Source organism: Saccopteryx leptura, chromosome 4 (assembly GCF_036850995.1).
Source record: "Saccopteryx leptura isolate mSacLep1 chromosome 4, mSacLep1_pri_phased_curated, whole genome shotgun sequence".
NCBI lineage: Eukaryota > Metazoa > Chordata > Mammalia > Chiroptera > Emballonuridae > Saccopteryx > Saccopteryx leptura.
The window spans coordinates 38,865,713-38,881,973 of record NC_089506.1 but is presented as its reverse complement, the minus strand read 5'-3'; the positions used below and the strand labels follow the sequence as shown (position 1 = coordinate 38,881,973).

General features: G+C 40.8%; 1 protein-coding gene across 1 annotated transcript in view; it reads right to left on the bottom strand.

The window, feature by feature from the left end:
• COL4A1 (collagen type IV alpha 1 chain) overlaps nt 1–16,261 on the bottom strand; it is a 154,255-nt gene that overhangs the window by 62,992 nt on the left and 75,002 nt on the right. The window lies entirely within an intron of this gene.

Sequence of the window (16,261 nt, the reverse complement as noted above, 5' to 3'; positions counted from 1 at the left end):
TCTCTCTCTCTCTCTCTGTCTCTCCCTCTCCTCTCTAAAATGAATAAATAAAAAAATAAAATAAAATAAAATAAAAGAAGGCGAGGAAACAAATCAGTAATCAGCCTTTCTAAGCATCATCCAATCCCACACAAGTTTACAGTGAGCGTCTAGCAGGCGTCCCCAAACTACGGCCCGGCCCGCAGGCCGCAATGCAGCCCCCTGAGGCCATTTATCCAGCCCCCACTGCACTTCTGGAAGGGGCACCTCTTTCATTGGTGGTCAGTGAGAGGACCACTGTATTTGGCAGCCCTCCAATGGTCTGAGGGACAGTGAACTGGCCCCCTGTGTAAAAAGTTTGGAGACCCCTGGAAAGCTAGGTGCCAAAATGAATTTCTATTTCAAGTGGCTCTTCTCCACTATTTTTTAAAGCTGTGTGAGGGCAGGAATGTGATACCTGGCACAACACTTTTTATATGCTTAATTTTAAATGCTAAATAACTGGCTGGGTAAATAATGGATAGTTGGGGATTTCCTTCCACTGAATTGATTATAATCTCACTCAATTAGTAGCATCTTCTTGTTATCAGTAGACCCAGAACTGAGATTTTTTGAGCAGACCATCAGTTAATTTCTTCCTTCAGATACTTTTAGAAGCTGTGTAGACAAAGCTCATAGTGTGAGAATCAGCACAATGTTGAGACTTCTATGCCCAATCCACAATCTGATGATGGGCTTTCATAAGTGGGGTTTTTATTTTTTTATTTTTTGCAAAGGTTGGATCAGAGTTTAATTACAGTCTCTGCTCTTGTGAAGCAAAAAGAAATAGGAAACATTATTTCAAAAATAAATAATTCCTATTCAGGGTACACACACGTGGCAGAAATACATTCTAAACAGAAAATAAAAGAAAGGTCAGAGAGACTTTGTGGGATTCTGAGCCTTAAATTGGACCTTGAAGGATGAATTCAAAATAAATATGTGAAGAGGAGGGAGAAGGAAACTCAGGCTGGATGTTGGCAGACAGTGATGAGGCAGACGGTGATAAGGCTGCACATCTAGGCCACGTGAACACAAGAAACTAACAGAAAGAAATACAACTGGGAGAAGAACATGAAGGAACATGGCACTAATATTTGATATTTTTCCATAAGCATCAGTGCTATTTGAGGAAGAATATCATATCTAGAGTGCCAATATAAAATCACCCATACGTAGGATAAGAAGTCAAGAAAACCCATCTCCTTTACAGTATGTAGACTTAATGCAATCTTTTTTTTTTTTTTTTTGTATTTTTCCAAAGTTAGAAGCGGAGAGTCAGTCAGACTCCCACAAGCGCCCGACCGGGATCCACCCGGCATGCCCACCAGGGGGCGATGCTCTGCCCATCTGGGGCATTGCTCCATTGTGCCCAGGGCCATTCTAGTGCCTGAGGCAGAAGCTATGAAGCTATCCTCAGCACCTAGGCCAACTTTGCTCCAATGGAGCCTTGGCTGCAGGAGGGAAAGAGAGAGATAGAGAGGAAGGAGAGGGGGAAGAGTGGAGAAGCAGATGGGCGCTTCTTCTGTGTGCCCTCACCAGGAATCAATCCTGGGACTTCCACACAACGGGCCAATGCTCTACCACTGAGCCAACCAGCCAGGGCCCTTAATGCAATCTTAAAATACAAATTAGACAGATTAAGTAACCATTGTTAGTTAGCTGGTTTCTGAAAACAGAGGGCACTTTGGAGGTTCCAGGCAGGATTTCTTAGTTTCCAGTCTTTTCCTCAAAGCTGTATTAATTCAAAGTAAAAAATAAACTGACAAGCTATATATTATATAATATAAAACATTTACCCCCAAGAGCACATTATCAAGAGTTAGTTAATAGTTTATTATGGTTGCAAAAATGAAAGGAGATGAAGCAAGAACTTTCAAAGTCATCCTTTTTTCCAATCCACTCAACCAGTCCTGACACTTGCTGGTGAACTAACTGCTTGTTGCATTTTTAGAAATGCAGAAATGTGGTTCTGAATTTGGGACTCCAACCACTTGGGCCTCCATGGATTATAGGGTTAATGAGGAAGGTAAGTCAGGAGTCTAGAAACAGCGTGTGAATAAATGCAGGAGATTATTTCAAGCTCTAGAGCAGGAGTAGTCAACCATTTTATACCTACTTTGTATCTCTGTTAGTAGTCAAATTTTCTAACTGCTCACTGGTTCCACAGTAATGGTGATTTATAAAGTAGGGAAGTAACTTTACTTTATAAAATTTATAAAGCAGAGTTACAGCAAGTTAAAGCATATAATAATAATTACCAACTACTTTATGTCGAATTTTCACTAAGTTTAGCAGAATAAATCTTTATAAAACAACTTACTATAGTTAAATCTTTTTATTTATACTTTGGTTGATCTGCTACCACCCACCATGAAAGCTGGAACGCCCACTAGTGGGCAGTAGGACCAGGCTGACTACCACTGCTCTAGGATATGATAAAACAGTAAATGGATTAAAAAAATTAAGGTCCGTACTGGTAGCTCAGTTGATTAGAATATCGTCCTGATAAACCAAGGTTGTGTGTTCAATCCCCAGCCAGGGCATATCCAAGAATCAATCAATGGATGCATAAATAAGGAGAACAACAAATCAACATTTCCCTCCTCTCTCTCTCTCTCTCTCTCATCAATAAAATAAAAACAATTTTTTTAACAGAATTAAGCCCTCCAGTTTGGCACAGGCTTTTGGGCCATCTGCATCCAGAGACTCGCCCAGAAAGCGGAGATGCTGCTGACAGCACCAGAGCCCTCAGCAGAGGGTTCAACTCAGAATGCTGGCTCCTTCTCCCTGAGGCCTATGACAGCTGGGAAAGAAAAACATGCGCAGACCAAGACTGAGTCAAATGTAAAGCTACTTATATGCACTCATTAATCACCTAAAAGAATAACAATGAGCTCCAACTGCAGAAAATACTGACGACAGCAATATAGGGCACTTCATATCATCTCAAATTCTTCCCTTCTATTCAGATGTGGGAAAACTCCACCCAAAATAGATCTGAACTCAACTACGAACAGCTGGCTAAAAATATTAATGGACACTGAATTGTGTATCCCCGAATAACCCAACACGAGATAGGAAGGAAATGTGAAAGGCACGGCAACATAACAGCTTTTGAATACCCTTGGTAGTGTTTTTAGGGCTCAGTTAATATTGGCAGTATTGTTATGAGACCTAGGGAAGGTAAGATTTAAGATGGTATAATTCTCATTTTAATCATGGAATGCATAGAGGCCAAGAGCCAGATTAGCTGATTTTTACAAGTTTCTCATTGAGTCAGCTCTAAAGCCAAAAATAGCAATGAGGTCAGCCTGCACCAGAGTCCGTTGTTTTTTCTAGGTCACTAGAGCAAGCTGGTTCCCAGCAAAATATTAAACCATCCACCAACATAAAGTTAGTCCCTCTCCTGTCCATTTTACAGATAGGGAAATTAGAGGATTCCGGTACTTAGCTGACTTGTTGCATGTCACCAAGTGACCTCTGTATGCTTCTGGGAACAGCATACAGAAAATGAAATTCCCAGTCCTTGCTTTTACCACAAGAACACATTCTTTCCCAAATGTCACCAGAATGTTTAAGCAATCCGGATATCCCATGAGTTTTGCAACTGAGTAGCTAAAAAGGAAGTGACGCCTTTGTCGACATGGTTCTTGCCATCTTCCACATATTTTTTTAACTTTCCCGATCTTTTGTTCAGACAGAAGTGCCCATAAATAATCTAACGCCCTGTACTTGTCAAGGTTACTGCAGGCACCAGGGCAGAGCAAACAGCATTCCAACAGCTATACAGTTAGCTGCCAAAAAGCACACGCCGTGTGCAGACCAAGTAATTCTTCTGAGCTTCTAGAAAGCTCCACCTGAGGTTATAGGAAGAGCAGAGAGCTGGACAAGTGTGCAAAGCTTACTGGTGCCAGGAATTTCTAAGCCAGACTTTGCAGCTCCAACAAGCAGTACTACAATTTTGAATATGCTTATGCCAGAGCTCGGGGCAGAATGTGAACAGTTAAAATAACTAAGAAATAAGGCTCTTCAGTCACGTATTTCCCATGATATGTGCTAAAGGCCATGGGCAGCCATGTAATTCGTGCCAGACAGAAAGGAGACCCATAACCACTTTCTCAGCAATGAAAATTTAAAATGAAGGAAAGAAAAGAGAAGCTTGTAAAATATTACACAGTTTTGATGCAGTGGTATTTCAGTCTTCATCTTGAACATCAGTGCCATGTAGAGCACTGATCAAAAAAAAAAAGAAATTTTATATACCAATACCAAGTGATTACCCTTGTATCCTCAAATGGTGAAATTCAGAATTTGAGGAGGAAGGACAAAATGCCATTGTCTATAAAGATGAAGAATACAACCACAGAGAATAATCTTGACATTAAAATGGGCTGTTCTAAACTAGGCATGAGCTAGATGTTCATGCATGGAGCAACCTAAAAATATTTCACCTGATATATTATCTAAAGCAAGGATATACTTTCGAAAAATCCATAAACTATGGGGAAACAGGTTCTGTTATCTTATCCAATTATTTCCCTTCATCTTAAAATGCTTATGGAAGCAAGTTCATGGTGGAAATCAAATGCTAGAATACAGCCCCCTTCCTGTTTAAGTCAGAAATCCAAATACAAAAAAATTCCAAGGATGGCTGAAGTGGAAGTAGCATGATGCTCTTAACTTTGGAGGGTAGTGTAAATACCAACAACAAAAACAGAAGTTAACACAAAATATATCTAGGATAAGCAGCCAACAAAATACCTTACAATCAAAGACTAGCTTTTTTTTTTTCTTTTTTTTTTTTTTACAGGGACAGAGAGAGAGTCAGATAGGGACAGACAGACAGGAACTCAGAGAGATGAGAAGCATCAATCATCAGTTTTTCGTTGCGACACCTTAGTTGTTCATCGATTGCTTTCTCATATGTGCCTTGACCGCGGGCCTTCAGCAGACCGAGTGACCTCTTGCTGGAGCCAGCGACCTTGGGTCCAAGCTGGTGAGCATTTTTTTTTTTTTTTTTTTGCTCAAGCCAGATGAGCCCGCACTCAAGCTGGCGACCTCAGGGTCTCGAACCTGGGTCCTTCCGCATCCCAGTCCGACACTCTATCCGCTGCACCACCGCCTGGCCAGGCCAATCAAAGACTATCTTATGCCTGTTTCAATAGTCAGCACAGCATGACAATGTTATAGTCAAATTGTCAATTGTTCACATTAAAAATGATGTGATCGTGGATGTTTACAGTGGACTGGAGCAGACCCAGAACTCGTGCCAGGGCACCGGCCCTCCCCTCACAGGCGGACTGACTACACCAGGGTTCATTCACTAGAAAGCAGAACCAACCCAGCAAGTGATGTTCTGACTGGGCAGATTTTGCAGTTGGGTTTCCACCTTTCACAGGTCAATACTTTAAAAGCCCGGCATTGTTTTATTCATTCACAGCATCTGGCACAAACTTTGAATTCAATAAAAGTTGGTGAATGGATAATGAACCAACCAATAGTATAACATGATGCTTACCATGAGGTAGGATTCTACCTATACATCCTAAAGACTTTAAAACATGATCAAATGTGGTTACTGGGAAGGATGGGATCCCTGATCTCCCTTCCCCAGTCTAAAAACCCGGGGCACCATTCGAGACTGGCCAACGTCTGCACCGCTGGCCAACGAGCAGCAGGGGGAGAGAGCCATGGTCGGGACATGACACTGGATCAGCTGTTTCTTTCTGTCATCTGCCTCCTTGAGATTTCTATTTCCAAACAAGGCTGCAAATAATTGAGGGAATGAAAGCATTTACTTTTGGAGCCAGAGCTCACCAAGCATTCAGTGATGAGGAAACGATTTCAAATGACGGGTCACAGTCAATGGGTGACTGCGGAACTCAGCCAAAAATTCCACAAGTCCAATTCCTTGAGCCCAACAACAATCAGACATCTGCACAACCATTTCCTGAATACCATTACTGCTGGGAAAGTGGTGGGAAGGCTACGCTCGGTGTCACGGGGTCATGGAAAAACTCTGTGACGAGGCCCCGCTGGGAGCTCCATCCGCGCCACGAAGCTTGACGTTACAGCAGAAATGTGGCCATTGATGCAGAGGAGAGGAGGGGAGAGGAAATACACAACTAAAACCCTGAGAGGTCCAGTTTCCCTCAGGGGAAAACATGAATACTGATTCGCTTTGCATTATGAAATGTATAACTGGATTCTTTAAAAAAAAAAAAGTGTATAGGTTAATTTACAGTACACTATGTGTCTTTAATGAATTAGATATAATACTAAGACTATTTCATGTAACCACTCCATAATTACTAAATTTTTTTTGCATTTAACATTTTAATATTAAAGCCGGAAAGAGGAATAGAGTCATGCACAAAAAGCATGGTTACAAATCTTTTTCTTATTCTCAAAACTTTCATCTTCTCTCTCAAGCCCGGGTGAGGTTTAGCTTGAAATAGTCAGTGTGAGGGCTCCTTATGCAGTATTCTCCATCACAAATGTGGAGCTTTAGCAACTATATACTGCGGTGGGGGCATTTAAGAGTTTGTTCCTAGAAGTGAGGACATTCCCCATCTTTACAAATTTAAAATATGAGAAGAATCAGAATATGTCAAAAAGGAAAAAAGAAAAAAGAAAGGAAGTGAGAAAGAAGCTCCTTAATCTTCACACCCGATTAGATCCATCATCGATCTAGGAACTTCTGGGCCCATCCCACCTCTTCTAAACCCCGGGCACTGATTTGGGCAAGCGGACGCCATCTTGCCTCTTCTCACATGCACCCCATATGTCCTTCCTTTGACCATCATTGTGATTGCTGCAACTTGCTCCCGAGACCGAAGCAGCAGATGATCAGGTTTGTATGAAGAATGGGACAGACGGTAAGTGCTGAGGTTTGGGAGCAGGAGCTGAGCCGGATATGTAGGAAGAAAAGCAGAAAGGCATTTCTGTGGCCAAGCCTGGACTGTATTTAGCCCTAGACACTTGGCCTCAGGGTTGAGTGGAAAGTCTCAACCCCTATGGACAAGATCCACCTCGTGGATAAGGTCCACCTATGCCTGGCTGACGGTTCTTCAGCTGCAGACTACCCATGGGCACTGCAGTCTATTTTTAAATGTCTACATTCAAGGATAGATTTCTTTTGGAATAAATCCTGATATCAAAAAATTATTTGAGCCTATGATGAATTCTGACACAATTCTAGGAATTTACACATTGCTATGAAGTTTGTTGGCAAACCTAAATGTTCAAATCATACACGCCATAAAACTAGCATAGTGATGGTTACAGAGGAAATGCACAATAAGCATTCTTTTATTAACATTCACAAAGAAATAAAATTCTTGATACCTTCTGCTCTATGAAAATTCACTTTGCATACCAGCTTGTAAGAAAAAAAATAAATTATAAAGAGTTATTCACAAATATTTTTTAAAGAACTATCATTCAATACGAGAATAACTCAAAAGAGCCCTAAGTACTGTCTTAATATAAACAGTTTAAAACTCTTTCCCTAAAGTCATTGAAAAGCAAACAAACTGTCCAACTTTACTGATCCAGTAAAAACTTTCTAAAATGATAAGCAAATAAGTGTTGACAAATTGTTGGCAGCAACAAAATTAAAATTTTTCCAAAAGTCCTGAGGACTTATAAAAGTTCCAGACATTTCTCGCTAATTAAATCTGAGTATCACCGATGGAGGACACACTTCAAAGCTCTAAGTAGTAGCAAAAGTCTTTAACAGCAAATGTTTTCTTCAATAATTTGCCTCTTAATGCCTTTTCTGGAAGAAAAAAAAAAGTCTAAAATGTTTTCATTCTTACTCTAAAGCAGTAAGCTGTTTAAAATATTTTTAAGTATAAATATTTCAAGTCATTCCCCTGAAGAAGTTCAGCTTCCCAAAGTAGAAGGAAGACAAATATTCTGATAATCTTTTTCCAAAGTCTTATAGGTGTATTCAATCAAATCCTGAGTGTACGTTTCCTGATACAGTTAATCTTTAATCGATAGCTTATTTCCATTTTCCCAACAAACTTCAAGCAAATCCAGTGTGTTCTCTGGGAAACATCTGTATTCCTTGGCCTCACTCTCTATTAACACAGTGAAATGTCAATGGGAAGGTTCATACTTCTTGATGAGTTTTCCTGTAGACGTCCCCCACGGTCCCCTGCCCTGAAGCCCTTCACCTACATTTGTTTTCTTCTCGGCTTCAGCCTAAGTGCTGGCTCTCAACCATCTCCCCAGCCCAGTCTATTCAACCTCCAGCATCCAGCTCACTTAGAGATTTTTTTTCTGCCTGAAATATCGGTACCCCTTACCATGCCCTAGCACCCTGAGCACATCCACAGAAACTATCAGCTAAACATGCAGAAGAACTCCTAGACATGAAGTTATTTGAAGAAAATTATTACACCTAATTGAACCTGTTAAATTAAAACTCAATAATGGTTTGAACAGGCTTTCAGAATGGCTTGCGGAAGGCAAGTCTTCAAGTCCTCATCCAGTCTGGCTCCCTGCCACTAGAGGGCACTATGGGACTACACATTTTCTTTTCCCCAAATTAAAAGTGCCCCCAGTGGAACATGAAGCAATCAGTCTCTTTTTAAAAAACTATTCATTATTTTAATATATTAATATTAACTATTAGGTGCTATTGAAAATATTAGTGTGGGCATAGTTGAGAGAAATCAGTTCAATGATGTTTAAAAGATAAAACTATAGAAAAGGACATTTTTAATTAGAAATTAAAATGTAATTGAAATTAAATATAAGATTAGTAATTTGAAAGTTGAGGCTATTAAGTGACAGGTAAATGCTGTGACCCTAGAAATGATGTGAATTGTGGATATTTTTCAGATTGCTTTTTCATCCATTTTATTTTATTTTATTTGTTTTGTTTTGTTTTGTTTATTTGGTATTTTTCTGAAGCTGGAAACGGGGAGGCAGTCAGACAGACTCCTGCATGCGCCCGACCGGGATCCATCCGGCATGCCCACCAGGGAGCGATGCTCTGCCCATCTTGGGGCGTTGCTCTGCTGCAATCAGAGCCATTCTAGCGCCTGAGGCAGAGGCCACAGAGCCATCCTCAGTGCCCGGGCAAACTTTGCTCCAATGGAGCCTTGGCTGCGGGAGGGGATGAGAGAGACAGAGAGGAAGGAGAGGGGGACGGGTGGAGAAGCAGATAGGCGCTTCTCCTGTGTGCCCTGCCTGGGGATCAAACCCGGGACTCCTGCACGCCAGACCGACGCTCTACCACTGAGCAAACCGGCCAGGGCTGCCATCCATTTTATTAACTGAGAGTATTTAAATAATAATATACACAGAAAAAAGTAAATTCAGTTTTCCAGTGACTGAATAAAAATAGTATATGCTGAGAAGTTAAACCCTATGAAACACGCATAAAACAGGTATAAATATGATAGCAGGGAGGTCTCTAAGAAACTATTACTAAGCGTTCAACTGCCAGTAATTTTTATTTAAACATTTCTCTTTGATCCCTTCTACCACAAATTTATAGAAAGCATATACTCAATGCAATTTATCCATTCTCCTGTTTTTTCCACTTGTAAAGGGAAAAGAAATCTATTCAATTTTTAATGGCTTCCAAAAAAAGTGATAACATAATCTCTCTTGCTAAAAATGTATGTTAGGGACATGGGGTGCTACCGAAAATCAAAACCATAAATCATTCTGCTTAAAACTATTACCTTACATTCTGCTTCTCTCATATATATACGTATATATTTTTTAATTGTTTTTTAAAGCAGAAAAACAGTAGATATAAAAGGTGAGACACTGCAGCTTGGACTCTTGCTCACTGGCTCTGGAAGGTCGTGCATGCTGCACATGGCCAGTGGGTAGGGGACAAAATCCAGCTGCAGCTCAGCGTTGGACCAGCAGAGGGAGCGCTGTTCAACATCCACAGAGTTAAATCAAACCTAGTGGTAGGAAAACCACCCAGCTACAAAAAGACCCTACAAGGAATCAATGCTTACAAAGTTGTTCTCAGAACCAGCATGTAAAATTATACCTTTATGCACCAGCACAAGCACCTTTTTTCTCTTTTAAAAAATTCCATGAGACTTATCAAATTCTATGTCATGACTTTAAAATGTTGGGAAAGGAGAGAAATTGCAGTTAACAAATAATTGACAACAAAAAGGTTAGCTGCTTTCTGAGTTTGGACCAGAAATCCAAAACATTTTTTCTCAAAGACACCCTCTGCTTTATTTTCACTATCTCTACACCAAAAACTCTGAGATTTAAAGAGATGTATTCTACCTTATCAGCAAAGTTGAGAACTACCACTTACTGCACAATACCTAAATAGCCAGTGGTGGGATTCAAATAATTTAACAACCGGTTCTCTGCCCTGATGACCGCTTTAAGTATTAGAAAACAATATACTGAAAGGTAGTTTATTATTTCATGCATTTAATACTTAAATAAGAACACAAAAGGGCACACAAAACTAGATTATGTTATAAGAAAGAGTTCTAAAATATTAATGAAAAAATATTAAATTATACCTGACAAAAAAAACAATAAAACTGTTATTTAAGATATTTTCATACTGCTTCTTGATTGACATCCTCACTTGCAATTTTTTTCACCTTTGGATGGAATGAACATTACTACAGGTGCTTAGAACAGGGGTCCCCAAACTGTGGCCCGCGGGCTGCATGCAGCCCCCGAGGCCATTTATCCGGCCCCCGCCGCACTTCTGGAAGGGGCACCTCTTTCATTGGTGGTCAGTGAGAGGAGCATAGTTCCCATTGAAATACTGGTCAGTTTGTTGATTTAAATTTACTTGTTCTTTATTTTAAATATTGTATTTGTTCCCGTTTTGTTTTTTACTTTAAAATAAGATATGTGCAGTGTGCATAGGGATTTGTTCATAGTTTTTTTTATAGTCCAGCCCTCCAACGGTCTGAGGGACAGTGAACTGGCCCCCTGTGTAAAATGTTTGGGGACCCCTGGCTTAGAATATGTTGTTGTGCAGAAGAAATTAAAAGAGTAAGGAATGTAAACTTGTGATTTCCACATCGGGTGGCTGCCATTTTAACAACTGGTTCACCAAACTCAACAAAAAATTAAGTGTCGGTTCTGCCGAACCAGCGTGAACCAGTGTGAGCCAGCTGAATCCCACCACTGTAAATACCCCTTGGAGAGTTTTCTTGTTACCATAGTTGAGGATGTTATTAACTTGAACTTGAAAATGCATATGGGTGTGTGACAGGGTCTGGAAGTGCGTGCATCCTGAGCAAAATTAGGACACATAAAAGTCAGGAAGTGTCACAATCTAGGTCATGATTTTTTTTGTCTGTGCTAACAGTAAATACAAAAAAATGCAGAAAAAAAAATATCCTGACAACACTGATGATAAGGAGTAATACAAAAAGCATGCAAAATATTCTTCAGGTTTGAAATTGAGAGAAATTTCCTATTGGCAATTAAAAATAATCGGTTCTTTTCCTTTAAAAAATGTGTTAAATGCAATTATCTACCAGAATTGGGTTTTATAGGTACCTGGCCACGGTACTCCCTGGTCCCCAACACCTAGTACAAACAGCACATAGTAGGTGCTCACTATGTATTTTCAGGAGTGAATCAGAAAACACACAATGTTAAAAGATTCCAAGAAAATAATATAAACCTACCAAGAGGATGCAGGTTTAGGAATCCTACTTCAAAACCTGGCTGCAAAATAAAGGATGTCTGCTCTGGGTTAGCAAACAGCTTCCGGGATCTTACTTCTACGTTCTCATTCTAGTGACTGCATTGATAACGCCACATACTGGGGAAAGAACCCTGGCCTAGGAATCAAATGATTTTGATCCTCGCTCCAGCACCAGTCACTCGGACTCTCTGAAAGTCGGGTCTGCCATCTGTAAGATAGGTGGGTTCTACCTGCCTCACTTCCCGGGCAGGATTCTTTGGAGGGTCCAATGTGATCCAGTACTCAGTGACTCTGCATCGCACGAAACTATACACAAATAGATGAACCAAACTGTTCTGATCTTGGTTTATTTACACACATGTATTTTGTATTTCTTATCAAGATCTCTATGTCCATCAAGTCAACTGTATTTCCTACGCAGCCACAGAATATTTTAAGAGAATGAAAATGCAGTGTCGTCATTTTTCCCTTCCCACTGGTCATGACCCGCGAATTATCTCATTCTTGTTTTTGTGGCTAAATTTGACATATGAAAATAAGAACTTCTTGGGTATTTAAAAAATCTGACAGTTTTATAAAATTCCTCCTTTATCTTATGCACAAGGGGTGTGTGTGTGTGTGTGTGTGTGTGTGTGTGTGTGTGTGTGTGTGTGTGTTCCCTTGAATGAGTATTTCTGATTTCTTTTCCAGCACAGAACATCTATTTACTTTCTCATGTCAGACTGAGTTTCTCTGAGTTGTGCACTTGCATGAAGCTCCTGGACCCTTTTCTTCTTTTCAGCCCATAAGTGTCTGACAATATACACGTTCTGATATCCCCAGATTACTTCCTCTCCCTCTAACCAATGACTTGGTTATCTCCCATCACTAATAACTTTTCCCCCCAGCATGCTGCAGTCATCTCAAGACTTCATTCATCATGCTCAGAATGTAAAAGATAAAGACAGGTTCAAGGAGGTTGAAACATGACCCATCAATTTTGTCCATATAATACAGCACAGTTCGGGTGGTGCTGGAGGTTTCAGAAAACCTGCTGTTAGCTTAACCCCACTGATTTGCAAAGGTCATAGGCAGATCAATCTGAATTAATAACTGACTTTTAACTTATTTTCAGTAAATGCCATTAATTCTTTTAAAGCATATATAGGCACTCAGGGGGAAAAAATCAGCAAAATGTTGAAGGGATTTTTTGGGGGGTAGGGGGTTGCTGGAGATTGTCAAGATTTTGATTTTAGAACTGAATAAATAAAAAAAGCATATAATACACAATCAATACAAAATAGTGGTACATAATTAATATAATAAGTTACTTCTTAAATACTTAAAAGTAGTCTTCTAGCAGGTATATTCCCTGTACCTTAATGTTATTAACAAAATTTGCAAGTTTTCAAAAGATAATGTAGAGAATATCTCCGGGTTAGGACCAAATTATTTAAAAATTTAAATGAGTAGGATCTTATTTAAATTAGTAAAATGTTATTTCACTAGATCTATTTTGTAGAGGTGGGTTCAATTTACAAGGCAGTTTCTTGCTTTTTTATTTTTAATTACTTTAATGCCAAACAGACTAAAATATTATGCTCCCCGCTAGCAGCTAACATAAAGACGCAGACAAATTGCATTACAATTTGTAAATTCAGGACATGATACCATTCTATTAAAAATGGGTTAGATTGTAGGGTTTTAAAATATGTGACATTTTCCCATACATTCTGTATTAAAATTTTTAAAAAAAAATCAATTAGAGGAGAGATGACTCAATGTGTAAGTGCTGTTAGAAAGAGACAGAGAGAGGGAGGCAGGGGAGATATGGAAGAGAAAGGTCAGGCCACACCTGCTGCAGTGTCCCCCTCCCCCTCCCCACTCTGGGTCTGTGGTAACAGACACGTGACCACAATGACCAAAGCAATTTCTCTTTGGCAAGAAAAGGCTGATCAGTCAAGTACCCTAACTAGTGGCTTTCCCTGTCTCCTCCCCAGATACAGATATGAAATTACTAAGTTTGTGAAATTCCTGAGCTCTGACAATAATTCCAAACCAGTGGGTGCCCACCAAGCATCCTTGAAAGAATAAATAAATTCCCAAATCCAGTGCTTCTCCACAGGGAGAATCGCACCTTCTGTGAAGAAATAGACGGAAAGCAATCATAATTACAGCTGTTTGACAGTCCATGAAAAAAAAACAAAACCGCTGGAGTTGATTATTTGGGTCCAGAATTTCAGAATAACAAGTATGGTAATAAAAGGGAGTCAACTCTGTATCGGGGCTTATGAGGAACCACAGAGTCCTGTGCAGCCAGGATGGTTCAAGCCAGCGCTCACTCTGCCCTTCCCTGAACACACTCCGAGGGCAGAGCCTCGCCACCTAGGACTTCTAGGACACAACCATAAAGTCACCCACTGCGTAAGGGGTATCGAATACCAGGAGGACATGACATGTCCTAAATAAGGAAACAGACATTGCTCCTTACAGATCTAAACACTCACAATGCAGTAATGCTGAGCAAGTGACAAATGATTTGTTTCTGAAATGAGGTTTTCTACACTTATCTAAAGCTTATACTTAATTATATGATCGAGCACAGGGAACAACTCAGGAGAGAGGTACCGGCGCTGGGAACAAACTATTTGACAGCATAGAAAATAGCATGTGTTATATTCTTATCTGTCACTGGGTGGGGTGAAGCAAATGACTTTTTTTTTTTAAAAAATTCAAATTTTAAGCTATACTCACTGAGTAGATGACTTTGTCTGAAGCATCGCTTGACATGCAGAATACGTTTTTAAATTCATCCCGTGTAGACACCTATTCTACTGCTTCACATCCTGTCTTTTCACAAGGCAGAGAGCTCTGAAGGAAATGTGTCTGTCCTCAGAGTATAAACAGCCCTCAAGTTGGGGAACTTTATTTTTAAATATTTGAAAGGGTGACACTTTGGGTTAAGAACATAACTTCATAGAGATAAGTTAGATATGAAAGGAAATGAATGGTTAATCCCATGGATATTTTCATAATTACAATCTATTTCTCCCTCCCATTCAGTGCTTAGGACTCACCCCATAGTAAGACCAAAGAGATGACAGCTGACCAATAGCGGTGAGGCTAGGGGGAACCGTCAGGGCAATTGTTTCAGAAGGTCAGACACAATCTCAGTAAAGTTGTTGAATACTAGCTCTGCACTCCCAGCCTCACCACACATCCCAGAAATACAATAGAAAGAGCTAAATAGAGCCCTAGGAGGAAAAAAGCAAAGACAAGTGAGGAAAGAATCACAAGAGTTCTCAGTCATAAATTGCTTCAACCAGGTATCATGTGATCTTTTCAAAACAGAAAAGGCAGAGAAAGACCAGATGGCAATTGGAACTCAAAAACCTTTAATTTTCACATCAGCAGGCTCAAAAACTAGTGATGAAGGAACCTGGGGTAACGCTGCTGACTCACAGTTCCTCTTTTTCTCAGCATACATCATCGACAAAATATTCAACACTGAGGAAATGTCTACTTGTAAAGTAATAACCCATTATGGGCCTGACCTTCCTCCGCTCCAGATTAACGGCGCACTCTGACATTTATTGCATACCAAAGTTCCTCTCGGTAAAATAACATTTTACTCTAGAAAGGTCAGTGCAGCACAGCACTAAAGTAACTTCTCGCATCCACAGGAAGACCTGAAACCAGGGAACAGGAGGCATGTAGTTCGGAAGTCCAAGTCTCTCCTGAGGGAGATTTTCAGCTTGAAATCAGAATGTCTAGACTTTTTTCGGATTGAGAAATAGACACCTCATCATAAGGGCATGAATAAACACAGCTGCCATCCATCTGCATCCTTAGAAGATGGGTCTGTTGAGGCTCGTCGTACACCCCGGGCAGCGGTACCAGACAAATCCCATCCTCACGTAAGCTCCTGTGCTCCCTGTCCCTGCTGGGATGTCCACACTGCCCCAGCTGTGTGCGCCTTGACCCAGACCGCTGCCTCTGCTTCTCACCTTCAAGTGACTGCTGGCCCTCACCTAGCCGGTTGTGATGTCACCCTCTCTACGTGGTCCTCCCATTCCCCCTCCCCACATCCCACAGCACCACATTCACGAAGCGTCTCACAGCAGCTAGCTCCAAAACTGCCAATCCAGAAAAACAAACAAACAAACAAAAAAACCCAAGCCAGGCTTGAAGCCCTGCCGATGGGCAGGCAGGGGTCCCAGCAAACAACAGGGTAAGGGGTATGGGGGAGAGGGAGTCTAGGAAAACAAGTGTGTGCGTGCACGTGTGTGCAGGCCCCTGTGCCTGTGTCTGCAGGCACGCACAGAAATACAAAGCACGCACCACAAGAGGAGTGCCACGAGGCACTGGGGAAGTAAAAGCGGTTTACCCGGGCAGGTGAGCAGAGAGGAAGGAAAGCCAGATCACCAACAAGAAAAGGGTAGGAATCTGCAGTGGGAAGAGGCTAAAATGCTCAATTTTAAGAAAGAAAGAGGAAAGGGTGCAGTGTGGGCCATGCAGTCCAGAGTGTGACACGCCACCACCCTGGGTCGACGCCTAGGGCATCATCTGCCTTCAGACTCCCCT